We start from the raw sequence: 20,509 nt of genomic DNA on the forward strand, positions 1-20,509 counted from the left end.
TCATTTCCAACCCTCACCTTACTGACAGCATCTCTGTACATGGCTCGCACAGCTCTCACTAACCATTCTTCTATCCCAAGTTTCCTCATTGACCACCAGATAAGGGATCGGAGGACCCTGTCAAAGGCTTTCTCCATGTCAACGAAAGCTAGGTACAGAGGTTTATCCTTGGCTAGGTATTTCTCCTGCAGCTGTCTTACTAGAAATATGGCATCAGTGGTGCTTTTACCTGGCACGAACCCAAACTGCATCTCATCTAAATTGATTCGCTCCCTAATTAGTTGGGCTATGACCGTCTCCGTAACTTTCATAACCTGATCTAACAGCTTGATGCCTCTGTGATTATTTGTATCTAAAGCATCACCTTTACCTTTGTAGCAGTTGACTATGGTGCTGCTACACCAGTCATTGGGTATGACTCCTTCGTGTATTACCTGGTTTGTAATACGGATGACTAGGCTATAACCGACACTACCAGATATTTTGAGCATCTCTGCAGTGATTCCTGATGGGCCGGGGGCTTTCCCTGTCTTCATACTCTTAATTGCTTTATCTACCATGGTACTGTCAACTCGGATAGCTGGTCCCTCTGTTGGGTCGACATACGGCAGACTCTCTTTCTCCCATTCATTCTCTTTATTAAGCAATCTATCGTTGTGGCATCTCCAGACCTCTTTCTTTGCAGCCTCATTTAGTGCAAGCGTACCATCATCCATGCGAACACATTTCTCTCCTACGACATCACTATTCTCTCTCCTACACTGTCTTGCAACACGAAATACCTCAAGTCTTTGGTCCTCACGGCACAGAACATTGGCAAATCTTTTCTTATCTGCTTCCCCTCTGGCTAAATAAACCTGTCGCCTAGCTTCCCTTCTGGCAGATTGGTACAATTCCCTGCTACCACCGTTCTTCCAGTCCTTCCAAGCCTGTTTCTTTTGTCTAATAGCCCTATATATATATATATATATATATATATATATATATATATATATATATATATATATATATATATATATATATATATATATATATATATATATATATATATATATATATATATATATATATATATTTCCAACCACATAGTTCCAGTTTATATATATATATGTGTGTATTCGGGATACAACTTTTTTGCAATTTCATAGTCCTATATCATACTCTGATGAGCTTTTTCTAGAAAACAATGAAAATCAATGTTTCTCTTTTTTTTTTTTTTTGTATTTGATCAAAAACTTCAGCCATGACAAACTTTGAAATTTTTATACTCAGTTGCATTTGGGTAGATTTCCAAAAACTAGAACCCTGGTTGAATAATAAACAAAAAAGGGAAAAGGATCCAAAACGTTTAATTCATACTGTTAAAAGAACTATATTCTGCATTCCAGAAGAATAAAATGAAGGCAAGTCATATAAAGTCAAATTAGACAATAGTCAAGTTGTGGCAAGTCAGAGAGAATGAAACGCAATGGCATGTTGGCTTTGTTCTTGCATGTGACGTGTAGTTCTTGCATGACCTTAATTGCTTGCTCGCTCACAGCATTGATTGCTTCTGATATTTAGTTTTGATGGCTCTTATTTCCAGTGATTTGTCAAGCATTTCAAAGCAGTCTTGTAGGGTAGTAAGGCTTGCGATAGCTCTGCATAATCTTCAGCTCAATACATTTGATCACTGAACCAGTGGTCCACCCAGCCATATGAGATGAATTGGCAGACCATCTGCAATCTTTCTCTCACGTGTGGTATGAGGAAAAATGTAAGAAGGACTAAGATTCCTTACAAATTCCATCTGGCATTACTGATGTTTGGAATTTTCTGAAACTTGATGAAAGGTAGATCCCTATTTTCATGGAAGAACCTGAAGGCATGGGTTAAGTGGAACAGAAACTTCATATCATCTTGATCTTCAGTTTGATCTTCAATGACGTCAGCTTGATCTTCAGCTTGATCTTCAATGGAGTCAGCTTGATCTTCAATGACACGAGTTTCGTTCTGGAAGGAGTCTTGGAGTTCTTCATAACTTGTCATGATATCTTTGACAAAATAAGAAAAAAATACGATGTTGGGTGTATTGCATGCGCCTGCTAGCTCCTCATCCATAACAACATACAGGATTCTGTCCAAGACAGCTCACAAACTGTGGCTTTTCATAGCCTCTGCTCAAGAACACTCTCTGCAGTCTAACCATTACCTACTCTTTCGTCTTGTATTCACACTCGTTGTATCAGCAATGATCATTGCGATTGCATCTCACAAGTGAAATTCGTCCAAGACGCTTTTCAATCCTTCTGCAATGGTCTCAGTCTTGCCATCACACAGCTTCAGAGCAGCCATCTTGATTTCACTTGTTTCATTCTTGATGACAACTACTTGATATTCATTTCCAGCAATATGTTTACCATTGAAATGCAGGCTCCATTTCTGATTGCATAGCGTATCAATCAAGGGTTTCTTCATTTAACCAGCTTTCTTGAAGAGTGCCTTGTAAATGCTTTGCTAACTAGGAGCTGGAATATCAATGCCCTCCTCTGACAATTATTTGCAGATTTTTGCAGCTTTGTTGGCAGAGATGTTTGTTCCAGTTACAAGTCTCATACCAATTGCAAATTTGTTGTGCCTATCACTATCATTTTGATCAACTCTGTCATCTTCACCATAATTGTACTCTTCAATCTCTTCTTCTTCAGAGTCACTATCAGTATTCAGGGCTGTTGAGTTTGATAAAGAATGGGAGGCTTCAGCATCAGAAAATCTTCTCTTGAAAGAATGGATAATGTGTTTGCTTGCAGCTTTGCCTGTCGAATAGCCCACTTTGCCCTTGCTTTGGAGTTGGATGGAGTCATTCACCATGGACTTTGATGATATTGAACAGTTCTTCTAATGGCTCAAATTTTCCTTTCTTGGCACATTTGTCATACAAATGAAGCACATTTTCAAGCTTGGACCACATTGCTTACTCAAAAATGATTGGAAAATTCAGTTTATTTCTCCACAGTAGTGTCACCTCTCTTGATAATTTTGCCACTCTCTTCTTTCTGCATTTAATTGATTTTCCAAGAAACTGGTACCAAACAACAATCTGCTCCTTAAGTGGCATTTGGCTTCTGCTGGCCAGTGAGGTTTCTTCTACAGACACATGACCCCTAGATGAATGGGACTGGAACTGCACCAAATTTCTGCCTAATATTGTATCCCTAATATATATATATAAGTTAGAGACAGATGTTCTCTATATAGAATACACTTCAAAGTGCTCAAGAGATTTGAACTTGAACCAGTAGATGAGTAAATTTAATGACAAGCAAGTTAGGTAAGTCGATTTACAAAGAATATTAAATACATTTAATAGAAATAATGTACATGTGTATGGATATAAAATAGTCTAACTTACAAAATATAAATGATATCAGGAGTTAAATGGGTAGAGTTTTAGGAGTTCAACACTTTTTTTCTGGAGGTTTGGTGGTCCGGAATAATGATAGTTTCTTGGATCCATTTTTGGATAACACTGTCTCCATCTTCAGGGGATAATTTTACATTGGAGAATTTTACATCCTGTTAACAGGATGGAGTTTAAAGATGGAATGATTTTGTGGAGATCTAAGTGTGTTAGGAAAGGAAGTTGGGTGTGTTTAGATAGAGAGCAGTGGGAGGAGAAAATAGATTTCAGTACTGGAGTTAATAGTGAGTCTAGTGATAGTAGTAGAGGTGGAAGGTGGGAGGAAGGGGGAAGGGTGGTTTAGGTAGTATGTGAGTGATGACCTTTGAGATAGTTTGTATGGAGAGTTAAAGGTTGAGATAGTGAAAAGGGATTGTTATTAATTGGGAGAAATGAGTTGACTGGTTCAGTAGCTAAGATAGGTGAGGAGGTGGCCAAAGTAGTTGTTAGTGAGAATTGGTAGTTGTTCGAGAATTGGGTTAGTATTGGAGGGGGTGTCGTGGTAAAGGGAGGAGTATGAAATTGAATAGAAAGGTGTAGGTAGGGAGGGATAGAAGTAGATAGGTTAGTTTTCAAAGGAGTGGGGTTTTGTTAAGTACTGGTTGATTTGAAGATTTGGAAGAAATTTGAAATGTGTGTATGGGAAGGAATAAGATGAGAGGATTTAGTTTTTATTAAGTAGTAGGCTGCAAGGCTAACTTTATTTTAGATTAAGGATTTTGAGGTATGGAAACTTATTATAGGATTATATAGATTTAGTGAAGTGCATGAAATTTGAGTAGTATCTGTGTTTAGAAGAATAAATAACATCAGAGAATTTGTTAAGTAATGGGGAGTTGTGAAGGTTAAGAATAGTTAAGGATTCTTTTAGACATAACTTACACTTACCGATATTTGCATTGTATGAAGGAGTTTCACTTACTATAGACCAGGATAGGGTGTACGGAATATTTTGCAATTTGAGGTTGTGTATGTACGTTGCTAAGGAAGTAGATAGTTTAGAGTTTGGATTAGTGAAAGAGTTCATGTGTGCATGGCAGTGATGCTTGAAATCTACATTGCCGCTGATATATACCCTTGCTTGGTGGAAGCAGGGTGTTATAACACAGCACTTGAAGATCACACTTTTGTGCAGAGAGGAGCCTGCAAGAGGGCATAATTTAGATGCATGACAATTGCAGGTCTTTCTACCTTCTCTGTTATTGGGGTTTGTTGTTAGTGGGGGAGAACCTAAAGTGTAATATGTATTTATATTGGATTGGAAGTGGTACTGGAGTTAGTATTTGTTGTTGTACAAGTAGTATTTGTTATCGCATAGGTTGGCTTGAGTTCAGTACTATTTAATTAAGGTGAGTTATTAAGGATTGAGTTATTGCTAGTATTTGGGCTAACTTGGGGTGCAGTATGAGAGTTTAGGTGTTCAGAGGACTGGTGTTGGAGATTACGTTTCTTCGAGAAGGTGATTATGGATACTAAATTAGGTATGATACAGCAGGAGGTTTTCACAGCTGATTTGTTAAAAATAGGATGGAAAATTAGATTTTAGAATTTTAAAGAAGAGTTTAAGTAGAGATATAACTTGGAGAGAGGAGGGTGGTGTAAACCATAAAATTTCATGCTTCCTGACCTTAGCTTGTTTAAAGTGTGTGGTTGTAGTGGGCTCATCAGGAGTGGGGGTGCTTGTAGTTGTTATATGCTCGTGGTGGCCAGTGGTGTGGATGAGCACGATGTGTAGGTTTTTTGGTGGGGAAGTTGTTGGATGGGTGTAGAGTAGGAGTAGTGTCCGTAGATTCAGGGTTAGCATTGAGGAAGAGATGTGCTATTTTAGTGTTAATCTTAGTGTTGGGGATATAATAGATTTTTCCGTTGAAGTCACTTATTTGGAGGGCCTGATTATAATAAGAGGCGTGAGTGTTAAAAATTTCTTCGTTAGCAGATAAGTTTGAGATTCTGATAGATATGCCTGTGCCTACACCATTGAGGGTAAGCTTAGGATGATTAGAGAGGACATTTATGTATTCTAAAGATTGGTTGGGTTTCTGGAAAGGTGGTATAGATTTGTGTTTAAGTTGAGAGTAACGTCTAACGTTCTACTGCAATATTTTGAAGTATTTGAGGGAGGACATTCAGCGAAAGCAACTGGATTTGTTGAATGTGAAGAATTAGATTCTTCAGGCTGACAATGCACACTACTCACTGGTAAGTTTCTCACCAAAAACATGTGTGTTGTGGGTGCTGGCAAGTGGTCAGTGCTAGTGTGTGTGGAGTGGTATGGGGCGGTATGATGTGGTGGTGTGTGGAGTGGTGTGTGATAGTGTGGGGTATGGGGTGTGGGGTGTGGGTGAGGATGTAGATGTGGAGTCGGGATGTAGGTGTGGGGATGTGGATGTGTGGGGGGGATGTGGGGGATGTGGGGGAGGTGTGAGGGTAAGGGGATATGGGGAGTGAGTATCAGTGAAGAGAGGTGGGTATGAGTGAAGAGAGGAAGTAGGTGTCAGATGAAGAGAGAATAGGATGAAGAGAGGAGGGGAGTGAATGGCTGGTAGAGTGGAAATGGCGCGAGATCAGCCAAGTGGCGTCCCGTTTGACCGATGTACAGTGAAGGGCAGAGAATATCAGGGGATGCTGTAAATGACGTTGCTAGAAGTGCAGGTAAAGGAGTCGGTGATATGATAGAGATGATGAGTGCCTGTGAAGATGGTGGTATTGGAGAGGTAGGGGCAAGTGCAGGGGAACAAGCCAGGTTGGGAGGTGGGGTTAGGGAGGAAGCTGGACCAGGAGGTCACGCAGGTTGTGGGCTCGTTTGAAGGAGGGAAGGAGTAGGTTGGGGAAGATGTGCGAGATGGAGGGGTCGGACTGGAGTAGCCGGAAGGCTCGAGAATGGTGTGTTAGAAGGGAAGGGTGGAGGGGTGGTAGGTGAGGGGAAACGGGAAACGGACAATGGTTGGGCGGCTACGAGGAGAGAGAGCAGAAGCACGGTCCAAGGAACGTGCTCTGGCAATGGCTGTGTGAATAGTGGTGAGGGGATATCCACGGAGGATGAAGTGGCGTGTCATGGGTTGAGACCGAGTCTCAGTCATGGTTGTCACTGCAGAGCCTGCGCAAACGGAGAAATTGGGAGCAGGGAGAGCTTGGTGTGGGTAGGGTGGGTGGAGAAGTTAAGGTAGGAGTGTGAATCGGTGTGTTTGTAGTGGACGAAGGTAGTGAGAGCGGAGTGAGAAATGCAACGGAAATGTTGGAAATAGTGAAGAAGAATTAGAGGGCAGGATGGAAGGATTGGACAAAAGAGAGAAAGGAGTCTAGTTGTTCGCAAGAGAGTGAATTCGCGCCGATACAGTCATCAATATAACGACCGTATAGATCGGGAGGGGGACCAGTGAATCGTGGAAATATTTGGGCCTCAATGTAGCCAACGAATGGTTCGCATAGTTGGGGCCCATTCTCGTTCTTATGGCCACTCCCGAGACCTGTTGGTGAAAATCCTCCACGAACAAGAAACAGTTGAGGGAGGGAACAAGTTCGACCAGACGAAGAAGTGTGAAGGTGTCAGATTGGGGGCTGGGTCGAAGGTCTAGGAAGTGTTTGAGTGCAAGGAGTCCTTCGTTGTGTGGGATCACCGTATATAGACTCTTGATATCAAGAGTGAAGAGAAGTTTAGAAGGGCCAGGAAGGAAGGAGAAAGAGTTGAAGAGACGAAGAACATAGATAATGTCGTGGATGTGGGAGAAGAGGGAAGCCACTAGGGAGAAAGGATACGGTCGAGATATTTAGAGATCAATTCCGTGGGGCAGTTACTGGGGGAGAAGATGGGGCAGCCAGGGTTGCTGGGCTTGTGGATCTTGGGAAGGAAGTAAATGTTAGGAATGCGTGGAGTGAGGAAAATGAGGTTACAGGCGGTGAGTGGGAGACTGGAGGAGGAGATGAGGTCATGGATAATGGAGGACACAGTCTGTTGGTAGTTAGGCGTGGGGTTGGAGTGCAGAGGGCAATAGAAGGAGGTATCTTGAAGTTGGTGGAGAGCTTCAGCCTTGTAGAGGTCCGCGCACCACACCACCACGCTCCACCCTTGATGATGTCTTTGCGGCGTCGGAGACATCCAAGGGCCGTGATCTCGACCGGGGAGATGTTAAAATGTCGAGGACGCCTGCGAAAGTTAAACCGGCCCACTATACGTTGGAAGATGCTCGCAAAATGATCAACTACTTGGAACTGGCCAGGAGTTGGCATCCAGTGAGATGGTCGGCGACCCAGGTCAGTGAAGCAGTCTTCTTCATTTGGAGATGAAGCGGTGGTGAAGGCAGCGACTGAGAAAGGAAACGTGACTACAAAAGCGTGTTTTTTTAATCAGTAGGGAAAGGTTAATAGATGGTTGAAAGCAGCGGGGGGAAAAGCGTGAAAAGGGGTTTCTTTAGGTGATGGTGAAGGTGGAGGAGGAAGGATTTGTAATCGGGCATGCTGGAAAAAAGAAAAAAGAAAAAAGAAAAAAGAGAGAAAGGCAAAGTAATAACGTACGGATTATGAAAGTTCAAAAAATTCAAAAGTCGTGAAGAGAAGAAGAATGGGAGAGAAAAGGAGAAGAAAAGAAGAAGAGAAGACGAAAAGAAGAAAAGGAGAGAGAAAGGCAAAGTAACAACCAGTGGCCCGGGAACAAAATTTGCTTAGGGGGTGCAAACTCAGTTCCAAAATTTGGCACTACTGGAGAAGTGTGGATCCAAGTTCTGGGAGTGTGCAATGTCACAAATTTGCACGCGTTATTCGTAAGTAGTCGAATTTAGCACACAGGTAAAAAACGAGACGCTCGCTACTTGCTGTAAATGGAGGGTGGGTTATCCATCTAATACAAGAAGAAAATTGCAGATTAATTGAATAAAAACATGAAAAATAACAAAATGATATTTCATTGAAAAGTAGACCATTCTGAAAGATAGTTCAGAATGTTTTCAAAACATTCATCTCCAGCTTTTCCCATATTTTATTAAGGGTTAGGGATTATGATTAGGGTTTAGGGTTAGGGTTTAGGGTTAGGGGTTAGGTTTAGAGTTAGGGTTTAAAGTTAGGGGAGATGAATGTTTTTTCAGTATTCAATGATTATTTTTCACTTTTATATTCAACTTATCTGCAATTTTCTTTTTGTATTACATGGATAACCCCGCTCCTTTTACAGCAAGTAGCGCAAATCCGCGCATCTCGTCATTTGCCCTGTGAGCTAAAATCGACTACTTACAACTAAAGCGCGTGCACGCACAAATTTGTGACATGCGCACTCTCAGAACTCGGGTCCACACTTCTGTAGTACCCAAAATTTTTACAAACAAGGTGAAGTTTTCTAATTTGAGTATCAAAACAAACAAATGTTCAATAATAATAACTTTTATTATTATGAGGATCGACTGGAAAGTTAACAGGCTGACCAATATATTCTCAGAGAATGTGACCAAATGAAGTTCATTTTTAAATATTAGGATCTTTTCTGCTTGATTTCACCTTCTGAAATTTTAAAATTAAGCGAAAATTTTCAAATTTGATATATTGGTGTAATTTTTCCCGTTGAATCTGATGCTATTCACTTATTCCAGAAAAAGTTTAGAAAACTGTAACAGAGGTTTAAAGTTTGATCATTTTCCCTCCATCAGAGAACAGGATGTGGAAGCTGACATTTTATACAAGGTGACAACATTACAATGTTAAAACATTCAACGATGGAAGTTTTAATAAAGTTTTGTGAAATGTTGGATAAACATACTGTTGGTTTAGTTCATGTGAACAATACACATTTTTGAAATTGGAATAAAATTGAGGCAATTGAAAAGTGAAAATCAAACAGAAAAGATCATCTACATACTTCTTTCAGCGATTCATTGCTTCGATTGCTTTGGAAAAGAAGCTATCCTGTTAGTTAAACAAGTTTTCAACAGTTGATAAGACATCATCACTACGATATTAGTTCCAAACCGAGTATTCTTTATATATATATGTAGGGGATATATATAATAAGATGAGGTCAAATCACTAAAGTAGGGAGGGTGGCTTAGCAGTTCAAAGCCAATCACACACAACAGCCATCGAAACCAATTACTTGTGCACTGGAGTATTTGTTTCGATGAAAGAAAAACATACTCGACAGTTTTCCTTGCGTTTGGCCTTGATAGCCTTTCGCAACTGCCTTAGAAAGGTGGCACAGTACAGCACTCTCCATTGATGGTTAGAGCCTTTTGAAAGTAGTCAATAAACACGATGCTTTTTGCAATCCAAAATACTGAGTCCATCACCTTCCCTGCAGATTAAACGATCTTGATGACCTTCTTTAGAGTAAGTGTTGAAGAGTGTCTCCACTTTTAGATTATCTCTTATTCTCTAACTCAAAATGATGAACCCAACACATTTAAGGAAACTGGATTTGCCTCAAGCAATGTCAGATATTATCGAAATGTGATCAGCCTGATGCCCTTTTAATCAGGTGTCAGAAGAAGCAACACCCACCAAGCAGAAACTTTCATCATGCCAAATTTATTGTGTAGAATATTCTCAGCTCTCACACGTGATATGCTAATAACATTAACAATTTATATTTTTTCTCCGGTGGAGGCAGTTGCAGACTGTTCAGATCATTAGTTTTCTCAAAATTATCTCTGCTCAAATCAGTTAATCAGTTTTGCACTGTTGATAAAACTGGAGCATCATCCTCCGATATATCAACATGTCCTTGGGGACTAAATCCTTTTTCTACAGGTACTTGATAACAGCATGATGCCAAATTTTGTTCATCTTGAAGAGAAGTCACTAATAGTTACTTTTGAAGTTTTCTCTGAACATTCAAATGTCAGTTTACCAAGAAAGAAATAATGAAGCTATAAGAAGTGTTAAAATGGAAGTAAGCCGAGTTTTTGCATCACTCCATAATTCACACGTATATGAAAAAAAAAACTGTATCAACATATTCCAAAAGTTTTCCTACGCTCACACGTTTTGTTAATGAAAGGTTTCATGAGGATGTGCAAAGTGTTTTCATCGTATATTTTTTTATGTACATGCATTATGGCACAATGTGTAAGACGGTGTTGCGTCATTGTGGTACGGAGCCAGGTCTTCAAATGGCGCAGTGCACTGAATGTTCTTTTGCTTGATGCCACAGATACAGGTGAAGACAAGACAAGTTGCATTAACGCCAACACTTGTGGCATACTAGAACGAAAAATAGCATCAGACGCTCTCCATTTATCAACTATGTCATTAAATAATTTAGGCAAATTTTCCCTTTCCGTCCATAGGCTAGCAAGAAGTTTGATTTGAGATGACAGTAAGAGCAAATCAAAAGAAGCAGGTAGATGTGCATTTTCAAAGTTAAATACTCCACAATTCACTGCTGACAACAGCAACTCCACTCGTTCAGAGCATACACGTTATTCCCTCTTGCTGAAACTGGCGAGTCAGTTCATTTTCGATGACATCCACTTATAGAGAAAAATTGCCGACGCCAGTCATTGGTGAAAGGAAGAGCAACTTTTTCAGTAGTTGTGTGCCTAAAGCGCAGTGGTGTGTTTTTAGATCGCGAAATGTTGGGCATTTTCACCAAGTCAGAAGAGGATACTTCTTCGAAATATTTTTCAAAAACCTTCTCACTTCTCATTTTTGAAAGAGAGATTTTCAACTTTTCAATCAATTTCAAGCAATCACCGGCTGTCGTGCCTGGACGCTGTAAGCTACGTGCCACTGGCTCACATACCCCAAATATATCCCCAGCGATTTTAATGCCGAACAAAGTGGAAGCTTTGCCAGATTGTTTTAGCAGCCCTTTAACAGTAGCCTTTGTTGTTGCTCTTAACGACGAATCATTTAGAAGGTCAAGCAAAAAATTTTGAATATTCTTATAATTGTTTTCTGCTCATTTCAGTGCTGTTGCTCTAATGCACCACCGAGTTGGACACACTGCTTGCAACATGATGACATTCTCACCACAAAGATTTGTCCATTGTGCTTTTCTTTTTGGTGACTTTTACAAAAATGGCGTGTTGATGAACAAAGTTCAGTGCATCAGCTACAAAGGTAAACTTAGAACTAACTTCTTGAAGGACAAGGTCTAGAGAGTGGTTTCCACAGTGTACAAAATATGTACCTGGGAACAAATTTTTCAATCGCATTTGTACACCTGAAATGTTTCCACTCATGGTGCTTGCACCATCAAATGAAAAACAGCATAGCTTTGAGCCAAGTGAAATGTTTAGGCGACAAAAAATTTCAAGAAAAATCTCAGTCAGTGTCTTCGAAGAGCAGTCAGGGGGATTATAAAAACCTAGAAAATCCTCATTGACATTCAGGTCTTCAGAAACGTACCGGACAGTGATTGATACTTGTTCCATGCCAGAGCAATTAGTGGTACCATCACATATAATGCCAATAAATTTGGAATTTTCTACTTTTATTTTGATCTCATGTAAAATGTTATGAGCATATGCCTCTAAAATTTCATTTTGAATTGTATCAGAGGAAACTGACCCGGCGCTTAAACCACTGACTTACTTCTGCACTGCATTCTTCAGCAAGTTCCCTTACAAGATTTACGAAGTTTCCCATAAGATTTTGAATTTCTGTTGAATACAACATGGCAGATGATTAAAAAGGGCAGACACAAGAAAGAAAAAATAAGTAAAGAACCACGTATAAGGCCACTGAATTGTAACGAAAGAAGGTCGAACAAAAACCTGAAAAACAAATAGTGAACATCAAATAAATAGTGCTTGTGTTTTTATTGGCAAAACCAGCAACATGACCTCCCATCCAATATGCTTCAAAAGATGATAGGCTATACTAGAGCACCGTCTTTTATTTGAACAAATCAACGCCAGAAATTATTCTTTGGAAGCCTCGTATTAATTCTATCGCCTCTTTTTTCGAACCGCCAAGTTACAGGGGCATAATCGCATCAACATTAGTTATCAGGCGATGGTGGGGTGACATTCAGATACACAAATACATACATTCGTATGTATATGCATGCGTGTATGTGTGCTTGCATATGTACCTACCTCGCTCTCTCTCTCTCTCTCTCTCTCTCTCTCTCTCTCTCTCTCTATATATATATATATATATATATATATATATATATATATATATATATATATATATACACACACACATACGCATGCGCGCACACACACACACACACATATATATATCGTATATTTATAAAGAGGGCAAATTTAGCCATTTCTCCGTAGATTGAAAAAAAGATGAACAACCTTAATCGATTTTCGAACATTATTGGTTCAAACATGAAAAATAGAACTTATGTTGAGTCAGACTCAATAAGTATAGATTTATTGATCGGCGAAAGTTACATAGTGACTGAAGGTTCGAGAGTTTCGTGCAGAGGCACTTATCAAACTAATTAAATCAACGTTTTCTATATAAAACGAAAAGGCAGGACAGTATCGGAAACACATATAACGCAGATACTATTTTATATATACGCAGGAAGACTTTTGATCAATAATATGACAGAATTAAGGCAAGATAAAAAATGAAAAACGTCAATATATAAGACATTCTGCCTAAACTACGTCTTTAAGATACGATTTGTTAGTAGTAACGCTAAAAGGAAACTATTTCCTAAGGAAAGTAAAGATTTAATGAAAAGGTGAATCAAGACTAAAGTTGGAGTTGAAAAAAAAGCACTTACCCAGGCAGAGGTCAAGCAGTAAATGGTATGGAATATTGAATGGTCGTTTTGTACCGAAAGAATTTTGAAGGGGTTTTATTTTTAGACTGGGGTCAAACGGTCGAATCCATTCAACCATGTTTTAAGTCTTTAGCAACACCAATTACAAAGAACTTGGGAGTGGTTCTGAAAGATGGAGAGAAGTATTGACAGACAGAAACTGGGTGGGAGCTGTCTTCAATAATTTAAATAATGCTATATATTCAAAATTAACCATACATGCTGGTTTTATTGTTGTTATTGTCGCTGCTACTGTTGTTATTGTCACTTATTTTTTTGTATTTTGACGCTACTTTCCTTCAGAAATTAGTGGTCCTAAACTCCCTAGGGAATTTTATGCGAGCTTCATCACTTTTATTTACTTATTTATCATTTATTTTTTCTTTGTTTTGAAACGAGATCGAAATAAGCATTTTATACCGATAGATTTTAGACACTTTTTTTCTGAAACTGGTAAGATTATGTAGGGGGTGCAAATTTTGATCTTGCACCCGCTGAAAATTCTAGGGTGTGCCCTTGCGTATATACAACTTCCACTTTCTCCTCTCACTTCAATGCAAATGTCGCCTTCCACGCGTCATCACAACACACACCTTCACTCATTCTCTCCCTCCCTCCCTCTCTCTCTCTCCTCCCCCTCTTGCTCTCTCTCTCTCTCTCTCTCTCTCTCTCTGACACACACACACATCCATACATCTTGCACTTTATCCTCTTTCAATTGCTGCTCTCACTTCAAAGCAAATGTCGCCTTCCATATGTCATGAAAACAAAAGTAAATAAATAAAAAAGTTTTTACAGAAATTAACGAACAACCAGCTGGGATCCAGTGGCAGCTATGTAAGTCAAAACGAATGATCACCGGCTTCATTCAGTTTCCGAAAACCAAATCCACTCACAAGGCTTTGGTAGGCTCGAGGCTACAGTACAAATCACTTTCCCGAAGTACGCTAAGGAGAACCATGTTAGAAAACAAACTTCTAAACATATATCCGCGCATGCGCCTATACTGTTTAACCATTTTTTTTTCTTTTCTTCCTACTTGTTTCAGTCACTTGACTGCGGCCATGCTGGAGCACCGCCTTTAGTCGAGAAAATCGACCCCAGGACTTATTCTTTGTAAGCCTAGTACTTATTCTATTGGACTCTTTTTGCCACACACACACATATATATGTATATATATATATATATATATATATATATATATATATATATATATATATATATATATATATATATATATATATATATATATATATATATATATACGACGGACTTCTTTCAGTTTCCGTCTACCAAATCCACTCACAAGGCTTTGGTCGGCCCAAGGCTATAGTAGAAGACACTTGCCCAAGGTGCAACACAGTGGTTGGTAAGCAAGCTTTTTTTTTTTTAATTCTAATATTTTTAATGCCTCCTCACTCTCATATTCTGCTTTGCAAACTTCTCCGCGACTTAAAAATTCGCCCGCTTCGTTTGCGCATGCATAGATTGTATGTTAAACAATGAGCAGACGACACTTCGAGCTAAAGACGAAGGTGGTTGGCGTCAATGAGGTCGCTTGAACTTCTAGAAATAACAACCAAATCTCTATCAACCCACTTCCGACATCTTATCTTTCAATCCTTAAATTTTCAGCGATGAAGATTATGATTCGGATCTTTGTGATTTGACGGGCAACACTTGTTTTCTTAACGAAACACTTTCAAACTTGGGACACTGGTAGAATGTGTCATATAAAACAACTTCTTAAAAAATTATACATCGCAAGTTATTTCATGTTAAAGTTGTCGTATTTCTGTAATTTCAACCAATCACTGACGTCTATTCAGCTGAATACAGTTAGTGCTGTTCGGTGTCAAGTGTGTTATTCCCTGTTTAATTATATCATTATTCCCTAGTAAGGGTTTAGGGTTTTAGGGTTAGGGTTCGGGTTTTAGGGTTAGGGTTGGGGTTTGGGTTAGGGTTATGGTTATAAGTTATAGGGTTAGAGTTAAGGTTATGGCAAAAATAATCATAACCCTAACCGTAATCCTAAAACTAACCCTAACTCTAAAACCCGAACCGTAACCCTAAAATCCTAAAGCTAAAACCAGTAGAAACGCACGAACGATGTCATAAATAACAGTAACAAACGAAATATATACCACTGATAGTTGTTGTTGACAATGGATAGTTTTTGTTGACAAACAACGGCACTAATTTTATTCAAGGGAAAAAATTCCCTAACACCGTTGTTTACATTCCCCGGCGTAATTGTTTTCACCTCAATAGACGTCAGTGATTGGTTGAAATTACCAAAATACGACAATTTTTTACATGAAATAACTTAGAATACAAAATTTTTCATCTGTTCTATAACACAAAATATAAAAGTATTCGAAGTTTGAAAGTGTTTCGGTACCAAAAACACTACATAAAAAAATGTTGCCCGTCAAATCACAAAGATCCTATGATTCTCTAAAGAAAAGAAAATCAGCTATTTTTCATTCTCTATTTCCATTTTTTAAGAACTTTTTTCGAAAAGTTAATTCATCCCCACCTTTGCCTAACTTTTTCAAAATGTCTGACAGTCACCCCGACCCCACCCACAATTTTTTAATACTGTCCAGGAGCTCTGCGTTTTCAACGACAAAAATTAAGATTCTAGAAGAATAAAATAAAATAAAATAAATTCAAAATTTTACTGCCTCCTCCTACAACTTTCTTTGTCTTAACACGTTTAAATCACCCTCACCCCTGGGTTTACACTGAGTCTTATATGATCAAAGACAAACCCATTATGATCTTTTGTTTTCCAGCCATTATGTACTGCATTACTACATTATTCAAAGGATTCTTACTAAGAAAGAAAGAAAGAAAGAACGAAAGAAAGAAAATGCATACTTCTTCGTATCTAAACTTATCGGAAGTAGGCGGAATAATGAAAGTACATTTTACTACAAAAATGAAACAATTGAGGACAACTAGTGGGTAGTATAGTTTAGCAAGTGAATAACACAAGATGGCCAACGTAGCGTTGAAATAAATGGTTTGCAATATTCTCACCCGTTACATTTTGAGTTCAAATCCCGCCGAGGTCGATAAAATAGGATACGAGTAGTGAGATCGGTGCAGTCGATTAGAATTGCTGGCCTCATATCTAAATTAGGAATAGTTATTATCTGCTATCGTCCAAATATTTTGGATCCATCTTGTCTTGTGAACAACAACCACAAAATGTTAAACGATTTAACAAATCACTCACCCACCATCTTTAACAACAACAACAACAACAACGCAAAAACAACAATGAACATGCAAATGCTTCAATGATAGTAATAGTATAACTTAATTTATATCCACAGATATGTCCAGGGTTGTATTTCTCAGAAATGGAGATGGTTTTAAACTTTTTAAAAAACTTTGTCCACATTATGACAAAATAAGAAAAACTTTATTTTGTCAACTCATTGAAAGGAGCAAGAGCAAGCGCTTTTTTAACTCATGCTGAGGGTATGATCTGGTACTTTTTTAATTTAAGAACTGCTATCCTTGTATATGTGTGTATATATATATATATATATATATATATATATATATATTACGGAGATGTACTTGCATAGCAAGTGACCTGGTCTGAGATCGTGTGCTGGAACGAAAATAATTGCAGCGTAGAAGGTGTTTATAAGCCATTTAAAAAAAAACAAAAACCGTTAGATTCTGGCTTATAAACACCTTCCACGTTGCAATTGTTTATATATATATATATATATATATATATATATATATACAGAGAGAGAGAGAGAGAGAGAGAGAGAGAGAGAGAGAGAGAGAGAAAGTAATAATGAGTGAATGAGAATAACGACGAAGGGTTAAAAAAGCGTAAAAATAATTGAAAATGAAACAAAATTGAAGCCAAAACATTAAAAATTATTGAAAGTGGGTTGAAATAAACACTACGTAGTGTAGTAGTACTACGCTAGGGTATCTGTAGAAAGTTGAATGTGATTTTGGAATATAACGAGGAAAAATACGGATCTTGGGAATTTTCCGAAAGTCCTCTCCCCACCTCAAGATTTTCCCCACAAATTACTTTATAGTCATAATGTATGCTGTTTCAAAGGTACTTATATAAAATTTCGGATCTTTTTTAAAACGGGGGCCACATTTTTCATTAACGAAACACTTTGAAACTTGGAACACTGGTAGAATGTGTCATATAAAACATCTTTTTCTCTTAGTCTTCTTTAAAAAAAAAAGAAATCCCTAAGTTATTCCATGTTAAAGTTGTCGTATTTCTGTAATTTCAACCAATCACTGACGTCCATTCAGCCGATATACATTAAGTGCCGACTACATAAACAAACGATTCTGAAACAATTCTATCGGTAATAGGGTTAGGGTTAGGGCAAAACAGCAAATTTAAAAAGAAAAAAGCAAATAAAACGAAGAAAAAAAAAAGAAAATGAAAAAACCAAATAAAACGAAGCTATGACTTAATCAGCCAAAGGAGTAAATATAAACAACTGAATACTTGTCAGTGATTGGTTGAAATTATCAAAATAAGACAATTTTTTACATGAAATAAATTCGAATACAAAAATATTTTTCTGTTCTATAACACAAAATAGATAAGTATACGAAGTTTGAAAGTCTTTCGGTACCAAAAACACTACGTAAAACATTAATGAAAAATGTGGCCCCCGTTTTAAAAAAGATCCAAAATTTCATTTAAAAAACGGTAATTTTTCAGATTATTATTATTTTTTTTATTTATTTTTTTTTTGTGTGTGAAAATCGTGCGGGTATCAATCTGAAAAATTATCGAACATCCCCCACCCAATTTTCCTAAAAGTTATGAGGGAAAAACTCGGATCTCGTGAATTTTCCGAAATCCTCTCCCCACCCTCCTGTTGCTTTGCGCGCAATTTTTTATATTGTTTTACACCCGTTCCAGTATTGGGGGGGGGGGGGGATTTTCATTTCCGGGTCAAGATGTAAACATTAAACATTTCCGACTCAAGATCTAAACATAAACCGAAATTTCATATAAAAAAAGCTTTCAAACGGTATGGATTACGATTATAAAGAAATTTCTGGGGGAAATTTTTTTTCTGAGGGACTAGGGAGAGGACTTTCGAAGAGGAAGATAATCATAAATTATTTTTTGGCTTGAGTGTAATGGAAATAAGTTTTAAAAAAAAATTTTGGTAGATTTTTACCAAAATTTTTAGATTCATTTATTTTTCGTTTGAGGTGCAGGAGTGGCTGTGTGGTAAGTAGCTTGCTTACCAACCACATGTTTCTGGGTCCAGTCCTACTGCGTGGCACCCTGGGCGAGTGTCTTCTAGAATAGCCTCGGGCCGACCAAAGCCTTGTGAGTGGATTTGGTAGACGGAAACTGAAAGAAGCCCGTCGTATATATATATGTGTGTGTGTGTGTGTTTGTGTTTGTCCCCCCCCCCCCCCCAACATCGCTTGACAACCGCTGGTATGTTTATGTCCCCGTAACTTAGTGGTTCAGCAAAAGAGATCGATAGAATAAGTACTAGGCTTACAAAAGAATAAGTCCTGCGGTAGATTTGCTCGACTAAAGGCGGTGCTCCAGCATGGCCGCAGTCAAATGACTGAAACAAGTAAGAGTAAAAGAGTAATAGAAAAAGGTTTTGGAAAATATCCCAACGGTGAAGATGTGCTAAAAACAACAGCTAAATCGTCCTTAACTGTTTTTCCATAGTGAAACCATATTCATCACGGTATTTATGAATTTGTTTCTCTCACGATGATACACGGGATAATTTTTTAAAAACCTTTTCTAAAGTCCTCTGCCCACCCCCTCGGAAAACATTTTCCCCACAAATTTCTTTTTTATCGTAATCTATGCCGTTTGAAAGGTGTTTATATAGAATTTCATTAAAAGATATCCATTTTTCTAAAAGTTATGGAGAAAAAAGTCGGATCATGTGAATTTATCGAAAGTCCTCTCCCCACCCCCAGTTCGTTGTCGCAAATTTTTGTTTTCATATTTGTTTAATACACTTTTTTTGTAAACATTAAACAAAGATACTTACTTGGAGATAGCTTTGGTGGAAATCGAAGAGATAGTAAACTGCGACAGTGGAGTTTATCAACACGAATTGCATTTAAATAGTCCATCCATGTAGTGTTTCGTTGAATAACTACTTTCACTTTCTATTAGTGAAAGTAATTACATATATGGTCAAACAAACATTTATGCATATATACATATTCACACACACACACACACGTTCACCTACATACAGAAAAATATACGGATTTCCTACAGGTTTGGGCAAAGGTAAAGCGTGTGCACACGATGTTTTGGGGGATTCCAAACTTTTTTCGGATTTCTGTTTTCGATATAGGAGAATACGATTTTGCCCAAAAATCACGTTTTCGAAATTTTAATCCCCCGCCCCCAATTTCTTAATTTCTAACATTTTTTTAATCCACGTATAAAAATACAGAGATTACGAATCTGGGATTTTTTTTTTTAAATTATAATTTTTCTTTCACACTCGTCTTATGGGTGGTGTGCACGCGCTTTACCTTCGCCCAGATGTGTACCCCCACCCTGACTTTGTTTCCTCATAACTTCTAGAAAAATAGATATTTTTAAATGAAATGTTCTACAACTATGCTTCAGATGATGCAGATTTTCATTATATCGAAATATGTGCTGAAATTTTTTTCCGAGGATGAGGTCAGGAATTTCGGAAAATCCATACGGGACAGATTTAACTTTCAGAAAAATGGGTAATTTTTTATGAAATCTTTTTACAAATACTTTTCAGAGTATGTAAATTACGATGACATGGGAATTTGATTGTGAAAAGTAAAATAGTGAGCGCACATACAAACACACACACACACACACATAGACACGCATCACAATTTTTTTTTTTTTTTCCTGATATATGTGACGAGCCCACCAAATCTGTTTTTACAAATCAAATTCCGATATAATCGTAATCTACACACTCTGAAAAATATTTACAGATAATTTCATTTAAAAATTATCCCTTTTTCTGTAAGTTATGCGTAAAGAAAGCAGTCCCGTGCAAATTATTCGAAACCCTCTACCCCAACCGTCGGAAACATTTTTTCACAATAAATTCCGATATAATGAGAATCACACACACACATAGATGTGTGTGTGTATGTATATATATATATATATATATATGCGCGCGCACACACACACACACACACACACACACATATAGAAAGTGACAGAGAGATAGGATTTGGTGAAAGAAAAAAGGAGAAATAGAACTCAATACAAGAAGTTAGAATATCGTATTTTAATCGGCTGAAAAGTTACAAAAGAGAATCGAGGCCCTCGAGTAACTTT

General features: G+C 38.0%; 1 long non-coding RNA gene across 1 annotated transcript in view; it reads right to left on the bottom strand.

Moving 5' to 3' along the window:
* LOC149134465 (uncharacterized) overlaps window positions 1-19,288 on the bottom strand; it is a 95,895-nt gene extending 76,607 nt beyond the window's left edge. The window contains exon 1 of the long non-coding RNA XR_016242924.1: window positions 19,206-19,288. This is a non-coding gene — a long non-coding RNA (uncharacterized LOC149134465). The remainder of the gene's footprint in view (window positions 1-19,205) is intronic.
* Between the last annotated feature and the right edge of the window lie 1,221 nt (window positions 19,289-20,509).

The sequence above is a fragment of the Octopus bimaculoides genome, chromosome 8, assembly GCF_046866305.1.
Source record: "Octopus bimaculoides isolate indiv1 chromosome 8, ASM4686630v1, whole genome shotgun sequence".
In the NCBI taxonomy this organism is placed as follows: domain Eukaryota; kingdom Metazoa; phylum Mollusca; class Cephalopoda; order Octopoda; family Octopodidae; genus Octopus; species Octopus bimaculoides.